The 20,522-nt window shown below is 41.0% G+C and overlaps 1 protein-coding gene across 4 annotated transcripts in view; it reads right to left on the bottom strand.

Annotated features, from left to right (window-relative positions):
• Window positions 1-7,137, bottom strand: part of SESTD1 (SEC14 and spectrin domain containing 1) — a 54,023-nt gene extending 46,886 nt beyond the window's left edge. The window contains exons 1-3 of one of the 4 annotated variants that reach the window (XM_069020517.1): window positions 6,959-7,137; window positions 3,770-3,832; window positions 2,988-3,090 (exon numbers count right to left, since the gene is read on the bottom strand). The gene's annotated coding sequence lies outside the window, so the exon portion shown is untranslated. Of the gene's footprint in view, window positions 1-2,987; window positions 3,091-3,769; window positions 3,833-6,672; window positions 6,909-6,958 lie in introns of those variants that run through there. The other 3 variants (XM_069020519.1, XM_069020516.1, XM_069020518.1) reach the window with 3 other exon arrangements.
• Between the last annotated feature and the right edge of the window lie 13,385 nt (window positions 7,138-20,522).

Here is a 20,522-nt window from a genome sequence, read left to right as displayed (position 1 = left end):
TTATTTAACCCATCTTCCATATTCATTTCCCACCCTTTTTCAACCCATCAACAATTCCGTGAAAAGTGAAATAAAAAGATGAGCAACAAAAGGAAGTGATGAGCAATACAATGAATAGCAAACCAGCAAATGGAAAACAAGTGAGTAAGAGGTTATGCCATCTGAGAAGAAAAAGACATTGTGTGTCTGAGTTCTAACTTTGATCACAGTCAACTATTCATTTCACACAAGGGCAGAGCTTTTCCTCCGACTTCAAGCAAGTGACAGAGGGGAAAAAAGGAAGAGTACGAAGCACAGAAACAATGTAACTAGGGATGCACAGTAACACCTGCATGTACAGCTGTGAAACACAATACCAACACCTCACTCTTTCCACACAACAAGGTCAGCCACAGGATACTGTTCGGGAATGAGCACACTCTCAAAGAACAGCACTCCTTGGGCTCACTGGCCATGTTCAGAGGGCAAACTTGCCCAACCCAAAGGAACACACGCAGACCTTCGTAACAATGCTACAACATGTGACATCAAAGATGACAGCTCTCTAGAGTTTTCTACCCTTTCCAGCTTCAGTCCAAGCCAAACACATGGTCTATGTTAAGTTATAGCAGTTTTCAAGCCTCTTTAATCTAGAATAGTAGAGAAAATAAGCTACAGGTTTTGGATGCATCTTCACATTCCCTTTTCTGCCACATTTTTACAGTGAGAGACACCATTTACCTTCCTGCACACACCACAGCTTGCCCACCAGCAACAGAAGACCAATCTAGCTCATACCTTCCTTCCTTTACAACAGACAGCCAAACCAGCAGAAGTTGCAGTCATCTGGTACAGTCCCATCTCACTTAACACTCTGAAGTGTTAGAACTGAATACCACAGAATACATAAAATGATGCAAGTTGAGAGGCTGCTTCTTCCACCACTTTCTACATAGCAATAGGTCAATTGAAATGCTATGTTCAAAGCATAGCTGAGACATTTTCTCTTCCTCATCCCACTTTGCTAAAATTCATTAGAAGAAAATTCTCCTTTTTAGGTCTTAAAATTTTCCTTAGTCAGAAGTCACATGGAAATAATACAGAATCATACAGATTGCAAATTCTACCACAAAAGTACTTTGTGAGGTTAGGGGGAAGAAAAATAACCTACAAATAGTAAAATAAAATTACAAACTCCTCTCCTAGCTCCCTCTTCTTAAAAAAAAACCAAAAACAACCCAACAAACAAAACAAAACCAACATACAAGTCACAAGTGCTTGGAAAAATGAATACCTTATCACCAGGTCTTTAAGGAACTGTCCAAAACCAGTTCGTGATGAAAGATCAGAAAGCTCCTATGCCTTCAGTACTTCATTAAATGAACTAGGACAGTGGGTGGAATGAAATTGGACAATCCAGGCCATGGGCAGCCAAGTCAAAAGACAAACAGCTGTACTGATGAGTGCAACTGTTGGCAGTCCAGAACAAATGAAACACACTTTCCTCTGGGGTGCAAGATTAGAACTTCTTGTTCTTTCTGCAATACTTCTTATATAAGAAAACAATCTACCACTTCATAACAATACACATATTTGGCATTGGTTACAAGTGCATGTGGCTCAGGGCCTCAGGATTCATTTCCCAGCCCAGCATAGCGACACTCGACTGAGTGGAAGCAAAAAGAAATGCTCCATGACACTGAAAGCCATCTCGAGTAGCAGGGTATGAAAGGGAAAGGTACTGTTTGAAAGGGTAAGTCAGGTAGGGTGTGCAGACAAAACTGCAGCAGATACAAAAGCAGTCATCCTTCTGGAGGGGAGAAAACTGATCAAAACAAGATGACAATGAAGAAGGGGCGAATAAAAAGACTATTTACAAATCCCTAAAACTCTGGGTTTGATACCTGACCAAATAGTTACCAGCCCAATAGTAAGATTTTGTGTGGACCTTGAAACACTGAACAATTTCCTTTGCCTAAATGGAAAAAAAAAAAATTTAAATTAGTTGTGTGCTCCCCTGTCCTCACTGCACACAAAGTATCCATGATGAGGGTAATAATAAAAATCCCTTCAATAAGAAATAAGTAACTTGAAAATTTTGTTAATGTTAACCAAACATGAAAGAACAAGAGATTGAGATATACCAGATCTGTTCACATATCTTGTTCACATATTTCAGAAATCCATGAATTCACTGCTCTACACAGTAAAAATAATTATCTAAAATGTCCTTAAATTAGTGGGTGCAGGAGAAACAGATCTTAACTTTCATGGATGCCTTCAGTTTTTGTACTCAGATTAAAAATTCTGAATATTTCAACTGCAAATCACAAATTCTATTGGCCAGAGCAACCACCTCCAGTAATCACAGCACTTCTCCCTCTCTCCTCCCTCTCAAAATAAAACATGTAGCCTTCCACTACCAATAAATAAATCAATAATAAATGGTCACATGCTTCAGAGAATATAAAATCAAGTTCTCTAAGCTGCTCCCTGGAGCATCCTGCATAGATGCAACACTCATACATTTTCCAATTATACTATTTTTTAGGGTCAAGTGAGACTGCAGAATGCAAAATTAGCAAACAGAACACCAGCAGAGAGAAAACAGACAACCTGCATTGAGGGTATACTTATTAGAGAGAAAACATGACTTTTGCCAACACCAAAATGTAGATAACCCACAGCAACTTTCATCTATGTATTATGTGTCCATCCTGATCCTTTCCCTCGAGAATAGGCATTTATTTTCTCAAGTTCAGCCACAGGTATCATTTAGTGACCCAAACATCAAGCTAACATCAAATCCATTTACTTATTCTTAGAACACTTTTTTTTTTGGCTTTACTTGGTCTGGTCAACACTTAGCCTTCATGACACCTCACTAAGAACACCTCTCAAATACAACTATGCCAACACCATAGGAATTTATCTTGGCTCTGAATTCTCAAGTACCTACTGCATCTATCTCGATTGAATTATTGTTTCTGCAAAGCCCTAAGTCATACCTTCATCTCCTCTTAACTATTGTAATTTCCTTCTTAATGGGTTCTTTATGTCCCAGCATTCCAAACTTCAGCTTGTCCAAAATGCAGCAGTTCATCTTCTCACCTAGAAACAGGAAAACAACACTCCAGATTGATTTTCATTTGCTTCCTTGTTGAGTTTAGCATCTGCTGTAAGGTTATCCTCACTTCAAAAATCTCTCACTCTTACTTAGTCTGAAGAGCAAAAAGCTTTGCCAATACATTTTTCTGCTTGCTCAATCAAGGTTCTCAAGTCTCTCATTTATCTTCCAGCACAAGCTTATCAACACCATCAGAGCAGCAACAATTACCTTGATGCTATTACAACTTCTTTCCTTACTCTCACCCACTACCACAGAACCCTCTTAAAAGTAGAATTCACTCATCTCCAGTCTTATGCTTAAACATCCTCTAATACATCTGCAGACACTCCTTTCCTTTTGAGACACTACCACTACATGAGACACAGTAATGCAAGCTGCACTGTGAGCTGCATGGCCAAACAACGTAATTTAACTTTAATATCAGCTTCCTTATGTTATAGAGCCTTTTAAAGATTTTTTTTTTAAGTCCCAAAAGGAAAACAAAGTAAAGCAGGTAAGTTAAAGAAGGCATGAGTTAAAGCTTAAGTAAGTTTCTACAAAACCAACTGCAAAGATGTTGCTCTAGGCAGTATATTCACCAGTATCAAAGCTTCACAAGAACCAAATATAATGCATGAAAATTAAAAAGATTTATTTTTGGAAGAGACCTATCCTACTTACCATTGGTACTGGAATGCAAAACTGTCTGCTAAGGTTACAAGTTTGAGCTCCAGCTCCCGGGTTCTGTAAATTTAAATAAAAAGGATTTGACCGTATTTTTTGATTTTGCTACTCAATCTGAAAATTTATTTCCTTGGAGGTTGAAAACAAGGGTTTCTTACAGAGCTACATGACAGGGGAGTCAACATTTCCATTGTATATTCACAAGTACTAGTAAGCTAGGCATTTGAGTTTAGTGGGACAGCAGGAATCCTGCACTTTTCTACCAAAACATATGGTAGACATCAACATTGTTTATAGTTAGCAGGCAATGCTCCTGAGGCAGCACCGGAAGCAGTGGGAAAGTAACAAGAACCAGAATCCCTGCAGTATGCTCTCAATCAGAGGTAACCTACACAGAGTTTTAGGCTAAACTGAAAATACAACAGCGTTAGTAGTTTTTTTTGTGAAGATGAAGAAGGTATTCCTATGAAATTACTCACTGTTATAAAATTTTAAAAGGCAAAGAATAACTTGAATAAGAAAATATAAGTACTCCCTCTTTGTGCTAGAAGATAGGGAATTAACGTACAAGCATCAAACATTAAATCCCAGCAAATGTTTTAAGACTTGCATGAAATCTTGTAACTTGATCAAATTCTACCCATGAAATGAAACCCAACAACAAAACCCAAAAAGTTCAAATTAGAATATACTGTGTAAAAGGCAAAGTCAGGATGACAAACACACTTCACTGGTTTTACAGTAATTCTGACAGATCAGTCATTACAGTAGTCTAACTCACAGTTTTAAATTAAAAACACCCTTCTATTAATGGAAGTTTTCTAGTCAGCCTCGAAAAGATGGGAGAGAAGGCAAGAGGATGTACCTTATAGATCAGGAACAAAAATACAAATAGCAAGTCCCTGAGACAGCTTAAGTAGAGACACACTGAAAATCCTGCAACATCATTTCCAGGGTAGGCTCTGCCTACTTTATCAGAAGCTGCATATTGAAGGTGTTTTGTACTTCCCCACCCAATCATAGTCACTGGGGAATAAAGGTGTTCCTCTTTATAATCTATTCCTAAAGATTCTTGACAGGGAGCACTGCATTAAAGTCCTTATAGAAATTCCTCCGGTTCCCTTCCCTACTACCACTCCCAAGCAACAGCCAACTGAAACTGAGGTGAACTTCACCTGACTCCTTTATTCTGTTGACAGAAAACAACAAAACGATGTGAATTTCCCCTGTTTACATAAGCTTCACTGAGAAACTCGAATCCACGGCCAATTTAGAATTATAGCCTACAATTTAACAAGACATCCAGTTTTCCTTACACTAAATATTCTTGAAAGAAATTTAAAAATACATCTGTTTCCTTCTCTTAAAATTGTATTTCTAGGAAAACTAACATTACTGATCAATTAAACTTCAAACAAAATATCATCTATTAGCATACCACCCCAGGAAAAAGTCAGCTGAGATATTTTACAGGATTCTTCAAGCAGCAATCTATAATGTAAAGAATTGTGCAAAAACCTAAAATCCACCCCTAAAAAACACATTGTAATTGCTCCTAGTTTTGGTGGGAGATTTTCACAGAATCACAGGATTATTAAGATTGGAAGGGACCTCTGGAGAGCATCTATTTGGATGGTTCTAATGGAACCCCATTTGGACACATTCCTGTGTAACCTGCTGGTGGAAACCCAGCTCGGCAGGGGGTTTGGATGTCTCCAGAGAGGGAGACTCCACAATCTCCCTGGACAGCCTGTTTCAATGCTCTGCCTCGTTGCTTTTCTCCTGACAGAGCAAAGCATGATCAGCACCTCACCAAGCAGCAGGCCTCACTGAGCAAGCTTCAGTTCTATTCTGTAGTCCACCTTCCCCCTTTTCTCTCTTAAGTTTCTGCTTGGTACAGACAATGGCATTAGGACTATAAATGCTCGCATTCAGATAAAGGAGAGCCTTATTAGCACAGTAATTAATAAATCTCACAATGTAGAAACACTATTTATTATTTACTATACACTGAATCTTAGCAGGCAATGTCACAAAAGGGGGAAAAAACCCAGTACTTTCCCATCACAGTGAATTTTACTGCATGAACAAAGTCAAGACCCAATTGTTAGGACACCGCAGACACTGCAATACTAAAAATGGAGAAGACCAATATTTCCTTTGGGATGCAGAAAGATGAGAGAGAAACAGACAAAAGCAGCTATTAATGCATATCCACATAAGCCTCACCAATTTTGCTCACTAAAAAACTTTTAAAAAGTCAAAAAAATAAAGAACCACTCTCCCCTGTCTCTACTCTTACTTCCATACACTCGTTTAAATTCTTTAACAAAAACAGTGCTTTAGAGCATCACCTTCGTACAATTTCCTGGCTAAAAAGCTCTGCTACGGGGTAGCAAGGGACACTACAATTATGGGGGAGAAGGCAAAACTGCTGGACAATAGACCTGTCAAAAATCAAAGAAAGGGTAACCACAGCTACGAGCAACCACGTCTTCAGCAGTGAATCAGCTTCCCGGCCAGGCAGCGCTTCCAGAAACCCAGGAGCGCCCGACGCCGCGGCAGTGACACGGCCATGACTCGTCCCCAGCCCGCCGCCGGACCGACCGGCGGCCACGTACCGCGAAAATCCCCACCAGGAGCCGAGCGGCTCCGCGATCCAGGGAGCCGACTCCCGCCCCCGGCTCCCTCTGGCTCGCTCCCCTCGCCCGAACGCCTCTCCTTCCTTCCCGAGCCTGCCGTGACACCCGCGGCGGGGCCCGCCGGGAGGGGCCGCCGCCCTCCCGCGCCCGCACAAAGGCAAAAGCTCCACCGGCGGCGGCCACTCGGGAGCCCCCCTGGGAAACCCCCCGCCGCCACCGCGGCCACGTATGTAGCGGCGGCACGAACAATGCCCAAACCTGTTGCGCGGGTTCCCCCGGGCCGCGCCGACCCGCCGTGCCCCCGGCACACGAGTGGCCAGTGGCACCCACAGCGGGGCAGCGAGCGGGGCGAGGGGCGAGCTCGCAGCCGGGGGCTGCTCTGCCGCACGGCCCCGCCACCGCCGCCCCCGGCAGAGCGGGGCGCCCCGCGGAGCCAACGCCGCCGCCGCCGCGCGGGAACAAAGCGCGGCCAGGCCGCAGGGCCTGCGCCGCCCTCCGCGGGGCTGGGGCCAGGGCAGAGCCGCTCCAGAGCGCGGGTACTCACCCGATGCGGCGCTGCGGGTGCCCGGGCTGGGAGGACGCGGGGCGGAGCCTGGACCTGCCCGCTCCGGCCGGGCTGCGGCGGCTAACCTCGGCCGCCTCGCGCCGCCTCGCAGCCCCCGGCAGCAGCCCCTGGGGACGGGGGCGGCTCCGACCCCTCCTCCGTCGGCAAGGAGACGGCGAGCGCCGGGCGCTGGCGGGCCCGCCCCCGCTCCGCTGCCCTCGCTCAGCGCCGCCCCCGCCCGCGGAGCCGCGGTACCGCCCCGCGCGGAGCCGCCGCGGCCGCTCGCCCCGCCCTTCCCGGAGACAATGCGGCCGTGCCGAGCGCTGCGCCCGCAGGCCGCGGCCTCGCCCGGGCTCCCGCCGACACGGAGGGTCGTGATAAATACCCAGCGTGGGACAAGCGGGAGTCTGTCCGCCTGCGGAGTTTTTATCACTGGCAGCCGTGTTAAGATAACAGTACTCTCGCTCTGCTCTTCGGAGAGACGCGCTGTGCGTGCTGAATGAGAGCCCAGCGGCTCACAGGTGAACGCTGGGAGTACCTCAGGCAGGTGTCGGCTGTCCCCGGGGCCCTTCGCCACCAGCGTTTCAGCACTCATAGCATATCCTGTTATCAGAATATCCTGAGTTGGAAGGGACCCACGAGGATCATTAAGCCCAGTTCAGCACTGACGTGTATTTTGTTTCCCCTCCCATGGCAGATAATAACCCATTGTCTGTCTCCTGGACAAACACCCTAAAACTCTGTCATGCCAAGATTAAAATAATACAAGCGAAAATGAAGAAAGAAATGCTGTGAAGAAGGCTGGCTGGGACACTTGCCTTGCATTCAGTTTAACTACTCAAGGACAGGTTGCAGTCTTAAATCTCCTGGCTGAATACATCATTAGGCTACATAATTGCTCTTAAAGAAATTGGCTTCTGCACACTCTACCTTAACCATAATTTTGCTCTTGGTTTTTCCAGAACGACTGAATATAATTTACTGAATCTTATTCCGAATATGACAAGTGTCTCACGGAGGCTGCAACTGTTTCATTTCTTCCCTCAAAACAAGAGTTTGCAGAACCGCCTCTCTTCACCGCCTTTCCTGGTTGCTGTCCCGTCAACATCTGCTGCAGCCATCGCCCTCACCGTCACCATCGGGGTATGCCTGACCTCATCCCTGGCCTCTTCTAACTCAGAAAGCTGTCCCTCTCTCAGCCACACCACCCACTGGACATGCAAAAACTAAAGATACTGTCATTCAAATTTGAATTTGAGGAGGCACATCAGCCAAGGCCTGCCAACCTTGAGAACACACCTTCTCTGTTGGGCCTTTCCTGGAAGAATACTGAAAACAGCAGCAGCAAAGAAAGAGGAAGAGCAAAATTACTTCCTTCACAACCTGTAGAGATACACAGATAAATAATCTTCATCAGTTTCCCACCAAAAGTAATTGCTGTAGAGAACCAAATAAATTATTTTTTACTTTATTAAAAGAGGAAAACTTTAGCAGTATTTTAAGTGTATTCACTAATGATTTAAGAATGTGCCAGCTAGAACTTTTAGATCACTCTTCTAAATTTATGATTATTGCATTCTTGTGGGCAAAAGGTAAGATAATAGAAGCTTTCACTATTCCCCCGGCTCCCTCTGGTTCGCTCCCCTCGCCCGAACGCCTCTCCTTCCTTCCCGAGCCTGCTGTGACACCCGTGGCAGGGCCCGCCGGGAGGGGCTGTATCTTTGTAAGCTCTGACTGTAGGAAAAACAGTATTTCAGAACACTACAGAAGTGATCTGATGCCCAATACGTGAAAATTTCAGTGGGACTCGCTGACACATATATTTAATCTTTAAAAGGACCAAGACAAAAATCAACAAAGGAAGAAGTACAGCTGATTGTCATATGTGAATTTCTCTTTATTTTACATGTCTAAGATCCTTCACAGTGTAGATATTACATTCTGTGTACCATACCTATCACATAGCCTATACAATAAAGGAACATGCATCCATTTAAATTGGCTGGTTTTGCTTTGGTTTGTGGAGCTCAAATTTTTAGTACACATGAACTCATTAATCCTAATAAATTTTCTTAAGGTTACTTTTGGGAGAGGAGAGGAGTGGGAGAGAGAGAAGAAGAGGGAGAAGGAAAGGAATTCAGGCCAAAAGGACATAGACCCTATTTCTCCATTTTTCTTGTCGCAACTGGAATCTCTTCTCAAGGACAGAACAAGGCTTCTCCTGCAGAGGAGGGACAGAATTCTTGCAGTGTCTTCCATAGGAGAGAGTTACCCAAAAGTCACTCTCATTTGTACTCTGGCTGGAGATACGCTGGTTTAAGTATAACAGTGTTGCAACAGGCTTTCTGACTTTTCCATGCATACTCTGCTGAATGAGTTGCAAGGACAGAATCTGACATAATTAATTTTGTTTAAGGTCATACCATCAGTTTAGAGTTGTAGTTAATTGCCTTTTCCGTGCAAACTGACAGTAAGAAGAAATCACAGTATCAAGGATCCATTTGATTAAAATGACCCTTAATATATGGTGTTATTCTCCAGCAGCTGTGCCAGATTAACTCAAATACAAATGAAAGCAAATAGGCTGAAAACATCCTGAGCTTTGGGCACTGTGCTGCATGCCAGCACAACAGAGCCTTTGTTACAAGGCAGAGCAGTGCTCTCACAACAGAGTTAGTGCTTCCAGCTTCAGTGGCTGCACTTCTAGAAAAATCAGCCTTCAAAGAAAAACTAACAAAACCCCCCTGCACTTCTACTGGACACCAAGTATATTATGTTAGGTGCTTGTGCCATACCACTGAGCAGGTTTGGTGGGATGTCTGCAGCATACTCTGTCTCCTGATGGCTCAGTCTGGTGACGTTGATCTCAGGTGCCACCAGATGGGACAGGGCCATCCTGTGCAGCACCCCACAGGCCTGTAATACACCTTCACTCTTGCTCCACTTGCCACTGGGCATAGGGAGATGCTGCCAGGCGCAGCCTTGCACCTGGTGGGCTGGAAACCCTCCGCCTGGAGTGATTTACCTTGCTGCCTTGCTTGTTATTTCCTTCCACATCTCCCTGCAACAGATAGGCAATTGTTTTTACTTGTAGCACAAAAATGAATGTGAGCAGTTAAGTTACTGTAAGCCAGCATTATCCAGTATATTGGCTAGAGATGTAACTTATAGAGCAGGCCAATTCATAAAAGGCATATACAGAAAATAAGCAAATGACTATATGCAGTGGGATTAGTATAGGCTGGCAGCAATGAATTGTAAATAAAATCTGTAGAATGTTTTCTATATGGAGCTTTCTGATCATAATGAGATGGTGTCATCATATTCACGGGTAAGCAGCAGAGGGATCTACTACTTTAAAACCTTATGTATTTGTCATACAGCCAGATTCATGTTGGAGAAACAGTGGGAAAGCCCTTTCTATGTTGATAAACAGTATCAGGGGGTTTGGGAAGTGAAAGTGACAGAAAAATACAAGCATTCAGTGCGCATTCAAAACATCACAGAAACAAACAAAAGATCCGCAGAATTCAGTACATGAGCTACCATTCACTGGCTTCTGAAGGTAAGCCTCACATTTACCTATTAGCATTGAGATTTGAAATGCCCCTTTAAACACAAATACTAGGTTTTAATACTGAACTGAGGAGTGATTGTTTCTTCTGAAACAATTACAACAAAGCCTTAAATTGTGTGCTTAAGAGAATCTGAAACTCGAGTCCCAAATAGCCCAAACCCATGAGATTTCATTTACTGACTATCACAGGCTGAAAGCCTGGCACTCTGTGTAGGCAGCACCTAGCAGGTTTTGAAGGATCTGTTTTATTGCACTCATACTTATCAAAGGGTGTGTAAAACAATATTTTAAATAGCTTGCCCGTAATTTTGAAGTTCTTCAGTTCAATTATATATATAAAAAGATAAATCCTTCATTTTATAAAGGTATGAGTGACATGCCTGTAATGAGATACAGCATATGAAACTTTGCAAGATTCTGAAGAATCTGGAGTGTTTTGTGGGTTTTTTTCACATGCTTCTTAATGCTCAGGTAGAAACAATCAAGTATCCCCTGATCTCATTGTATCCTTCCAAGTACTAGAGGCTGTTGGATTGTGCTTCCTGCAGCAAACTCGGCAGTGACTTTTATCGCTTTCTTTAATTACTTTTTATTTTCTATGAAATACAGTCTTCATAACTTGGTCTTTCTTGTATAAAATAAAATCAAATACAAGCCTAAGGGCTGCATTTCCTGAGAAATATTTAAAAGGACACAAAGCTATCTGTGGTCAGTATTTTGCTGCTCAGATTTCTGAAGTATGAACATGGTTTCCTCACAAATTTATTTCATCTTGTGAAAGGAAAATTGTTTCTGGCTGGCAGTAGACCCCGAGCATTTTTGATACAAGGGGGAATGCCTTCCTTTCTGCACAGGACCTAACAAAACAAGAAGGTTGATTCTCATGTCCTTTCCCTGCAGCCACAAACATGACCTGAGACATACCCATCTCCATTCTGCTGTTGTGTACCCTCTGACTGAAGTTATAGGATCAAGATCCATGCCCTTGTTATTGCATGTAAGACTCCTGTGAGACTTTGTGGATCAATCAGGTGTCTCAGGTCATGTTTTGTCTAATGTGCAGGGGAAAGACATGAGAACCAACTTTCTTGTTATGTTAGGTGCTTGTGCCATACCACTGAGCAGGTTTGGTGGGATGTCTGCAGCACACTCTGACTCCTGATGGCTCAATCTGATCAGGGATTATCGCTGGTGTTTGCTGAAGAAAAGGAACTGTACTTACCATACTGGTTATCACATGAGGCATAACAGCTCTGAAATGCTAGCTATAGAAGTACCACAGAGAGAGAGCTGATGGTCAATGACATTTTGAATGACTCCTGTACAAAGCACCTAATGTTCTGCTGGAACCACATTTGCAGCTCCATGATGCTTTCTTCTGCTTGCACCACAAAAAAGGAAGGAACAGGGATTTTTTTAATGAGACTTGATTACCATCTCCCTGCAACTTGCTTGCTCTTCAGCCATGGAGTGTAGTAGTATTGGCCTGCAGAGGCAGCCACACTCAGTTACCATCACCATTTTTGCTTACATTAGATTTAAATTTCATTTCCAGCTTCAAAGTTAACTATTAGCAAAATGTTCACAGCATAAAAGAGGTTAGATGGCAATGTGGAATTTCTCAATCAGGGATTGAGAAATGGGTGTCCTGTACTGTAGCTGTTACTTTGTGTGGTCTTATAAAAGGGGAAGACAAAGACAGCTTTACAACTTTTGTGTGCAATTCCCATTATTGCGTGATTCGAGATTCTAGCACAGTTCTGACATGGTGATGTTACTAAGCATCTTCTTGAGGAAAAAACTCTTCTCTGAGTTTCTTCTGAGGGCCATAAGGGGAGGTGTTTGGAAAGAGGATAAATTGAAAGGAGTTCCCCAATAATAATTTTTTCTCTAAGACTAAAGAGGTTATAGTTCTATGTTGACAAGAATTAGTAATTTACAGATTCTCTGTATAGGTTCCTCGTCATATGGCTTGAATTTCGAACATTACAAACAGCAGCATGCTTCAAGGTTAGGTTATACACTAACACTAATCACAATCATTGTTAGCAAAAGTGAATTGAAAGAGGATAAGAAATATGAGCTATTTTTAGAGGCAATAAGAGGCAGAACTCTTCACTCTGAGAGAAAAGCCATTTTTAGGAGTGAGTGGCTGAGCTGGTTAAAATTCTTCTCTGTATCTGCATAGATGTCCTTAGAGCTACCTGACTTCATGGTTTATTATGTTCATGTAGAAGCTTTAAACTGTAACCCTTTGTGTTGAAAAGAGCTTATTTTATAGAGATTCAGTATTTGACATTCAATTACCCAGTATTCAGTGCTCACACGGAGTCAGAAATTCTCTTCAAGACAGAAAGAATGCCATGGCTAAAAATCCAACTATTTTTTCCAAAGAAAGTAATTACATCCATACCTATAATTAAAAAATAAAGCATCATGGAATGTGTGGAGTATATTTCTCAGGCTTTATCAAAACTTTTGTGTACAGGCTTTACGTTAATGCATTTTGAAAGGGTTGTTTCAAATATAATTAAGTATGTTTATCCTTAAATTATTTCAGAAATCTTTGTCAGAATGGCAAGAATTTTTAAACACATCCAAAAGCCCTGTGAGCCTAACATAGCACATTTCTAATCCACAGAAGTGTTTTAAAATCCCACGGATTTCTCTTTGTTTTGTTGTTGTTTTGCATAGTTCACAAGTAGTTTGTAAACCTCTTCCTATATCTTTTTTCTGCCCAATTGTGGGCAACCAGGCTGCAATAGTTATCTTAGTCATGGAGGTCACGCACATTACAAATAGGTTGTTAAAGTCATTCATGCCACCTTGAGAATAAAGTACTATTTAAATGGAATTTGAATAATACTGTCTAATCCAAAGTGCTGATAATTTTCCAGTCTGAGGCAAGTATTTCTTGAGCTTGTCGTCTTTACAGTATTTGGTGTTATACAACAACTGAAATTTGGATGTAACTGCTGAGTACTAAATTAGGTACTTGGCACTTTGTCTTCTAGCACAGGAACATAATTTCAGAACAGCTCATACTGAGAGAGAGGAAAAATAGGGCAGAGATTAGCAAAATCATGCAACAACTTTTACTTAATAAGGTAGTACTGAGAACCTTTGATAAAAACAAATATTGTTGAAGAATATTATCCTATACTAAATTACTCTACAAAAAATTTTGCAAAATGTGAAAATTTACACTTCTATATGTAAAAAAAAGATTAAAAACCCTTCCTTTAGAGACTCATAGCAAATTTTATCTCAGCAAACGATCCTTCCTAAAGAAAAGATAGTTGAAATCCCTCATGTTCTTCCCATGTACCAGTGAGCAGATTGAAAACGCAATGTACTATGAATTAAACGTTCAGTTTTCTGTATCCTGACAACAGCAGCAAATTGTCCTAATGAACCTTCCTGTTGAGAAATGGTTAAAGGATCAGGGGCACGAATCATTGGAAAAGCTGTGGGAAACAGAACTTTAAAAGAACTGTACAAGCAAACACCTCTTTAGCTTGACATAAGCAGGCCTCTTGCTAACTGCAGAAATCAGCAGGCCTTTGTGAGCCTCTTGCTAGCTAAGGAAAACTGTGAGAACAGAAATCATGGGAATAAAGGAAGAAGGCAAGGACGCAAACACAGTGTTCTTGACAATACTGTTATAGATAAACAACAGGACGTGCTGACAAGATGTACTGATCGTTAGGTAGGAGGTAGAACTCCAATTTTTCAAATTGTAACATGAATGTATCTAATATAGGCAGGAGTTTGCCAATGTAGTCTTTTATCTAACACCAACCAAGCAGAAACAAGACAGTGTTCTCATAATTGTAAACCAATCAAGAACTGACAAGCATGTATACTAATACTATATAAAGTGCCTCTAGATTACCAATAAACGAAGCTTGCATTATCAATCATATTGGTTGTCTGCATGTCTTCCCTTGCCTAAGTCAGCAACGCCTTCCTTCTTAAAATTCATGAGCATGCTAAGCGTGTGCAGTCAAAACCAGGTTTTTAAACCTTCTTTAGGATAAACAGGCCCCAGATGTTTTCATTGACTGGCCACCTACAAGCCCACACAGAAAGAGATCCTTATGCCTGTCGGTTGTTGTCACCAGTGCTGGTGCCTACTCTTCTACAACTTCCTCAGCACCCTCTCCAACTCAAGTGAAGTCCTTTTCTGAACTCAGACTTGCTGGCCTGTTTAGTACTTGGAAGTCTACACTTCAGTGTTGTGCTGTAAGGGAAGCAAACAGCCTGCTCAGCTTTGCCTTCTGCTAACAGCAGAATCTTCATTATACATTTCTCTTCGTTATGCACTTCTGTTTTCCCTACCTTTCCCTCCTACCAAGCATGCTCTGGGTTTAGCTCAAAGTGCTCCCACTGCACCCATTCTGCCTACCCATGCCTCTGTCACTACATGTCTCTCCAGACAAGCTCTCCTCCATGGGGGGCCACCTCAGAAAGACTTTGATAAGCCCTAACTTCACTTTCACCTGCCCCTCTTGCCACTGCCTTTTGTTGAGCATTTTAATTTGTGCTGTCACACAGTGAGCCAGGCTGGGGAAATAACTAAGGTCAAAACCAGCTTCTTTCCCTCCCTGCGAAGTTGATTTATCCAGCACTTCCATCAAAGGAAATATTCATCAAACTCTAGCCTGAGTTAAAAAGTAAATCCTTCCTATTAAGTCATACATGCCCTTCCCTCACAGTAGGTCCATTGTGCCTTTGCTGGTATCAATCCTTCTCTTCAAACATTTTCCTGCTGTCTGACAAATTTGATTAGCCGAGGTTTTCTAAGCTGCTGCTCTGCCATTCTGCAAGTGGCTTCCCCCAATGCAACAGCAAAATTCAGGGGTCCTCCAATATTCCAGTTTTTGAACATGTCAGCCTCTGGCAGAATGTGGCAGATTATGCCTACGCTGTGATATTTAGTAACACAGAAATGTTTTGACATCAGCCAGAGTTTCTCAGTTACACAGACATTTCCCTGGAAGTTATGTACAACTCTTTCCTTCATTCTTTTTCATTTCAACCTATTGTAAGAAATTTAACCATTTTTGATAAAATGGGAAGAAAGGTCTTTTCATAATTCTTGTTTCAGTCCTGCTAAGGCTCATCAGTACAATTAGTGCTCTTGTTTCAAGTTGACTACTCATGTATATGAAGTTGCTTGTTTCAGTAAAATATCTGCAGAATTAGATATACTTTTTGCACCAGAATGCAAATCTTGTAATCAGATCTGTAGAGGTTGCCTCTACTGACAAGGAGCCCTGTTCATATCAAATATTTCTGTCACTCCACTGGCATGTCTGAACTTTAGATCACCAATAAACCATATAAGTATGTGAATGACATAAAAGATTTAAAAGCAGATTTCCATTTACCAGCAGTCTTTTGGAACAGCACAATGAGCTGAATGAAAGATGAGTCAAACCAACAAACCTGTCTTTGGATACCTCTGTTCTGTCAAGCATCCATTTGAGTCCAGACCCAAGTTGCTCTTACCAAAGGCAGTTTACTTCCCAGAGCCAGTGTGTGGGACCCATCTCAGATCACAACTGAAAATGCATGACATTTCTCTGCTTCTCACAGGGAGCAGGACACAGATGAGCAGTTTTGAACATTCGCAGCAGTTAATCTGCAGCAAATCAAAACAGAAAACAAATAAAGTCCTAAGTATTTTTGTGTCATACTTGGTAAATAAATCATTGTATTTGGGTTTAATCCAGATTATGCCTCAAAATTTCACCCCTTGAATAAATTTAAAGTTTTTCTATTCTGCATATTAACTAATATCTTTATTTGTATCAGTGGCTGCCATGCATTTTTTCAATTAAATTTTTAGGCTTCCCTGGCAGAGCATGCCTCCCAAAGTTGTTAATAAACTACAGTATCCTGAGTGCTGTCATTATACAATCTTTTAAAAATATAATCTCCATTTCTAATTTCAGGTCTAAATGCAAAAGGATAGATTTTTCTCACCGCTTTACAAGAATCTGTTCAAGACTCTGCATTAAAAGAATTGAAAATGAATTTTATAAAAGGTGCAAAATGTTTACTATTTGTTGCAGTAAAAGGATTGTACTTGTTAATAAGATCATATTCTTATTTTCATTATTATATTAACAATAAACACCAGCAATTATATATATATATATATAATAGTTATAACCAGGTTACATCCAATCATAGGGAAGCTAAACAACCTAATAAAAGCATAATATTATTTTTACATAATTAAATCAATAAAGCAGCTCTGCTTATTGGTAATGAAAACAGGATGCACACAGTTATCTTCCAAATAATTATAATATAGAAATCATACTTTTTTTTATTCTAGCTATACATGAAACAGTACATGCACTTGCTTGCCAACAAATTTCACATATTTTTTTGCTGGAGAGCAAAATTATCTCATAGTGGTTTTGAAAGCTTAGGCATCTACATGACATTCCAGAAAAAATTAACTTTCTTTTATTGATCTAGAGCTTTTCAGTTGCTCAGAAAAAAAGTAAGAGGCTGCAAAAATGTTAGCACAGGAAGAAAGGGAAACAGCAAATACGGCCACATTATTTATGAACTGAACAATAAAATAAAGCTGATGTTGGTTCAACTTTCATTCTGGCATTTCTTAAAAATAGCTATAAATGAGAGTACTGCACAAGCATAATGAAGATTTTGTTTGTTTGGGTTGTTTCAAAAGAGGAATTAAAAATAAATAGCTTTATAGTAGAAAAGATGCAGTGGTGGAACCTTGTGCACAGGAGAGAGGAAGGTGTGCTAATCAGCTTCATATCCTATGCTCAGATCCCTGATAGAGCAGCAAATTGATAATCCTTTCCTGTGCAGCACAGGAAGATATCACTTTCAATCTGGACATCAATATGAGAATGTAATGACAATTCAGAGCTGGTGCTGATAATTAGAAAGCTAGAGGGACTGATGTATGAGGAAATGGCATTGATTAAAATTTGCATTTAGAGGACTTTGTGGGAGAGGATCACAGTGCTGTGCTGGTGTTAGACCAACATTTTCAAAAGCAAGCATGAAGGGGCTGCTGTGCTCCTGGGGCCTCTGGTAGTCAGCAGATTTTCTGAGCAGGTGTTTAACAAAGCCAAAGCCTGCTGAACACCCTTGTGCTAAATACTCTGGGAGGAAGCAGTGGGGATTTAGCTGAAGCACCAGACACATTACTTTAATTTGTAAAAACACTCAGACAGCCACTTCACTTTGTTTCTATCCAGGTGCCTCTGATTTAAACAGCTCAAAGGCATAAATAAAGTGGCAGGAGTGAAGGGTCATTAGAATTGTATAGACACTACTGGTAGTTCAGCAGACTCTGTACTTTGGAACCTCTAACAGAAAAACAAAACTAAACAAGCTCTCTGCCACTACTTCCCCTAAAGCCTCAGGAAAAAAAATGACTGAATATGAATGGCACCTCAATAGATGAAAGACTGCAGAAAGAAAGAAGTGGCTATTGAGATGCTTGGATGAAACTGCAGTTGGGAATTGCAATTCAAAGGGTAGTTACATCAGCCCCTGGCTGCAGAGTCACGTCCGCCACCAAAGACACATGAAAAGAAGAATATTGTGGACAGGGGAGATGCAGGTATGTGATTAGATATAAGATATATCCCCACTCTCAAAATGGTGAGTGAAAGTCACTGAGAGCTGTCCATTTTTTTACCAAAAACTACTTGGAAGACATTTACCAAAAGGATGAACTTGAGAAGGACCTGAAAAAAATAAATCATTAAGGGATCAGCCAGGCTTCTGACATATTTATGCTGTACATTCATGCTCCCATGGTTTCTCCTACCCCTGCCAGCAAACACCTCCTGTTCCTCCCCTCATTACACAGAGTTGTATTAGAAATGTTAAGACTGTGGTGAGTGGAGAATGAACGGGAGTGCCTGAAACAAAGGGCAGGAGAGGACATAAGGGCCCACACGTTGCTGAAACCCAGATTATTGGGTCATCAGGATGCCAGCAGACTGTGCAGTTTTTAAGCATACCCAAGTTAGGAGACAAAGGAGAGTGAGTAAATCCCGATGACTCACAGAGCTGGGACAGGATGGAGAGACTGACGACTGTCAGCTCCTAAATGATGTATAAAAGGCATATCCAAAATCAGCACATGGAGCTCATTGAGAAGATTGGAGAAACTGAAGAAAAGCTCAGCATGCAAATGCAAATCAGCTCAGCTAACAGAAGAAAGGAAATATCTGCTATAAAAATAGAAAGGTATTATAGAACATTTACATTGTTTTCCATGGCTTATTCTGTGGAATAACTAATTTGTATTAATGGAAATGAAGACATTGCAAAACATTATGAGATAACCTTGGAGAAGGAGAGCTCAGCCTCAGCACACAAGTAGTTCTTTGCAATGAGATGGCTCTTTATGCCCTAACATAGGACCAAAGGCAGCTGTGACTTAGGAATAAGCACATATATCAGAAGATCTGGCACATAAAAGGACTTTGTGCTGCTGCTAGTAATTATAGTTTGCTTTTATTTTGAAGCAGATGCATATAGGTCATTGCTTCAGTGAAATACATACTTCAGTAATAATTTTCAAATCTCTCAGGTTCTCATAATTTAACCATTGTTAATTATTTAGCAATTATGCTGATGAAAGGTTAAAAATTATTGCAGAGGCATTTCTTCAGTCAGGGAAAGGAGAAATGGTTTAAAATTAAATCCTTGGAGTTAGTGCGTAATGGTAATGACATGCTATTTTTGTATTACTGGAAGTAACAGTTGATTACTTAGAAACTTCAACATTGGAAAGTGGTCTAGAAAAGTATGGTGAGCTAAGTAACAGACAAGCATTTCCACTGAGACATTAGTACATGGTAGAGGCCTACAGAAATACAGTTTACAAATTAATATCTTGATGACCATGGAAAAAACACAACATGAGGTTTATATGTTGGGATTCAAATGAAAAGTAGGCAGAGAGTAGAGATAGGAGTGTTAGGAGAAACTTTACCCTTCTAAGAAAGAACAAGGTATATGTTCATGCATTACTAATGCAGAAAGTCATGAATATTTAAATGAAAAATAGAAGTAAGTTAAGTTAATAGTGGGTGTAGTATCTTTTAAAAATCATAGCCAAACTACCAGTAAGTTCTGTTAAATTGCAAATTTTCTTCTCCTATTTTTTAAAATTTAGCATAGTTTAAGGAGTGTAACTACCATGTCCTATTATCCATTTTAGACTGCAAAAATGAAAACGAAATCTATTTAATTTCTCCCACAAACAATAGCTGGTATCCAGGGTACACAGAGAAGCCTATATTATATATGATTTCTTTCCCTCTTTAAAGGAAAGTCAGAACAAATAAGCCAAGCCTCATGCCTCAAAATTAATATCTCCAGATCATTTCAGAGCAAGAAAGCATCTCAAAGCCATCAGGGATCCCTGTGAAGAATGTCCTGCCAAGCACCCACACTTAGACTGAGGAAGGTGTATTATAAGCACCTTTACCAATTGCATCTCTGACCCCGGAGGGAAGTAGAGGGGAGGAATGTATCCTGCTCACACAAATCGATCTCAGGCTGCCAATCACTTCTGGTGCCTCACTTTAGACATTATAAAATCTCCATCAAAAATAAGCCATTCTTTTGAGTATGGCAGTGGCATTTAACATAATTCTGCATGCTGTAAACAAGTGTGAGGCAATTGATGATCTTGTACGTGTTAGAAATAGCTAGAGCATGTGTTAAAGCTGTAGTAAGAGGGGCAGTATCAGCTCATACAATTTAAGTAAGAACAAATTTGAAGATTCAATGATGCCTTGCAGTATATGGCAGCATATGGAATTTCTCAAACATGTCTGACTATTTATTAGAGCTTATTATCAAAAGTTAACTGCAACATATTTTAGGAAATACCATGTTTATGAAGATGGGGAAATATAACCTTTCTGTCAGGTTTTTACTGACAGCAAAAGTGTATGAGTTCTAAGT

Source organism: Aphelocoma coerulescens, chromosome 7 (assembly GCF_041296385.1).
Source record: "Aphelocoma coerulescens isolate FSJ_1873_10779 chromosome 7, UR_Acoe_1.0, whole genome shotgun sequence".
In the NCBI taxonomy this organism is placed as follows: Eukaryota; Metazoa; Chordata; class Aves; order Passeriformes; family Corvidae; genus Aphelocoma; species Aphelocoma coerulescens.
This window is presented reverse-complemented; position numbering and strand designations above follow the sequence as displayed.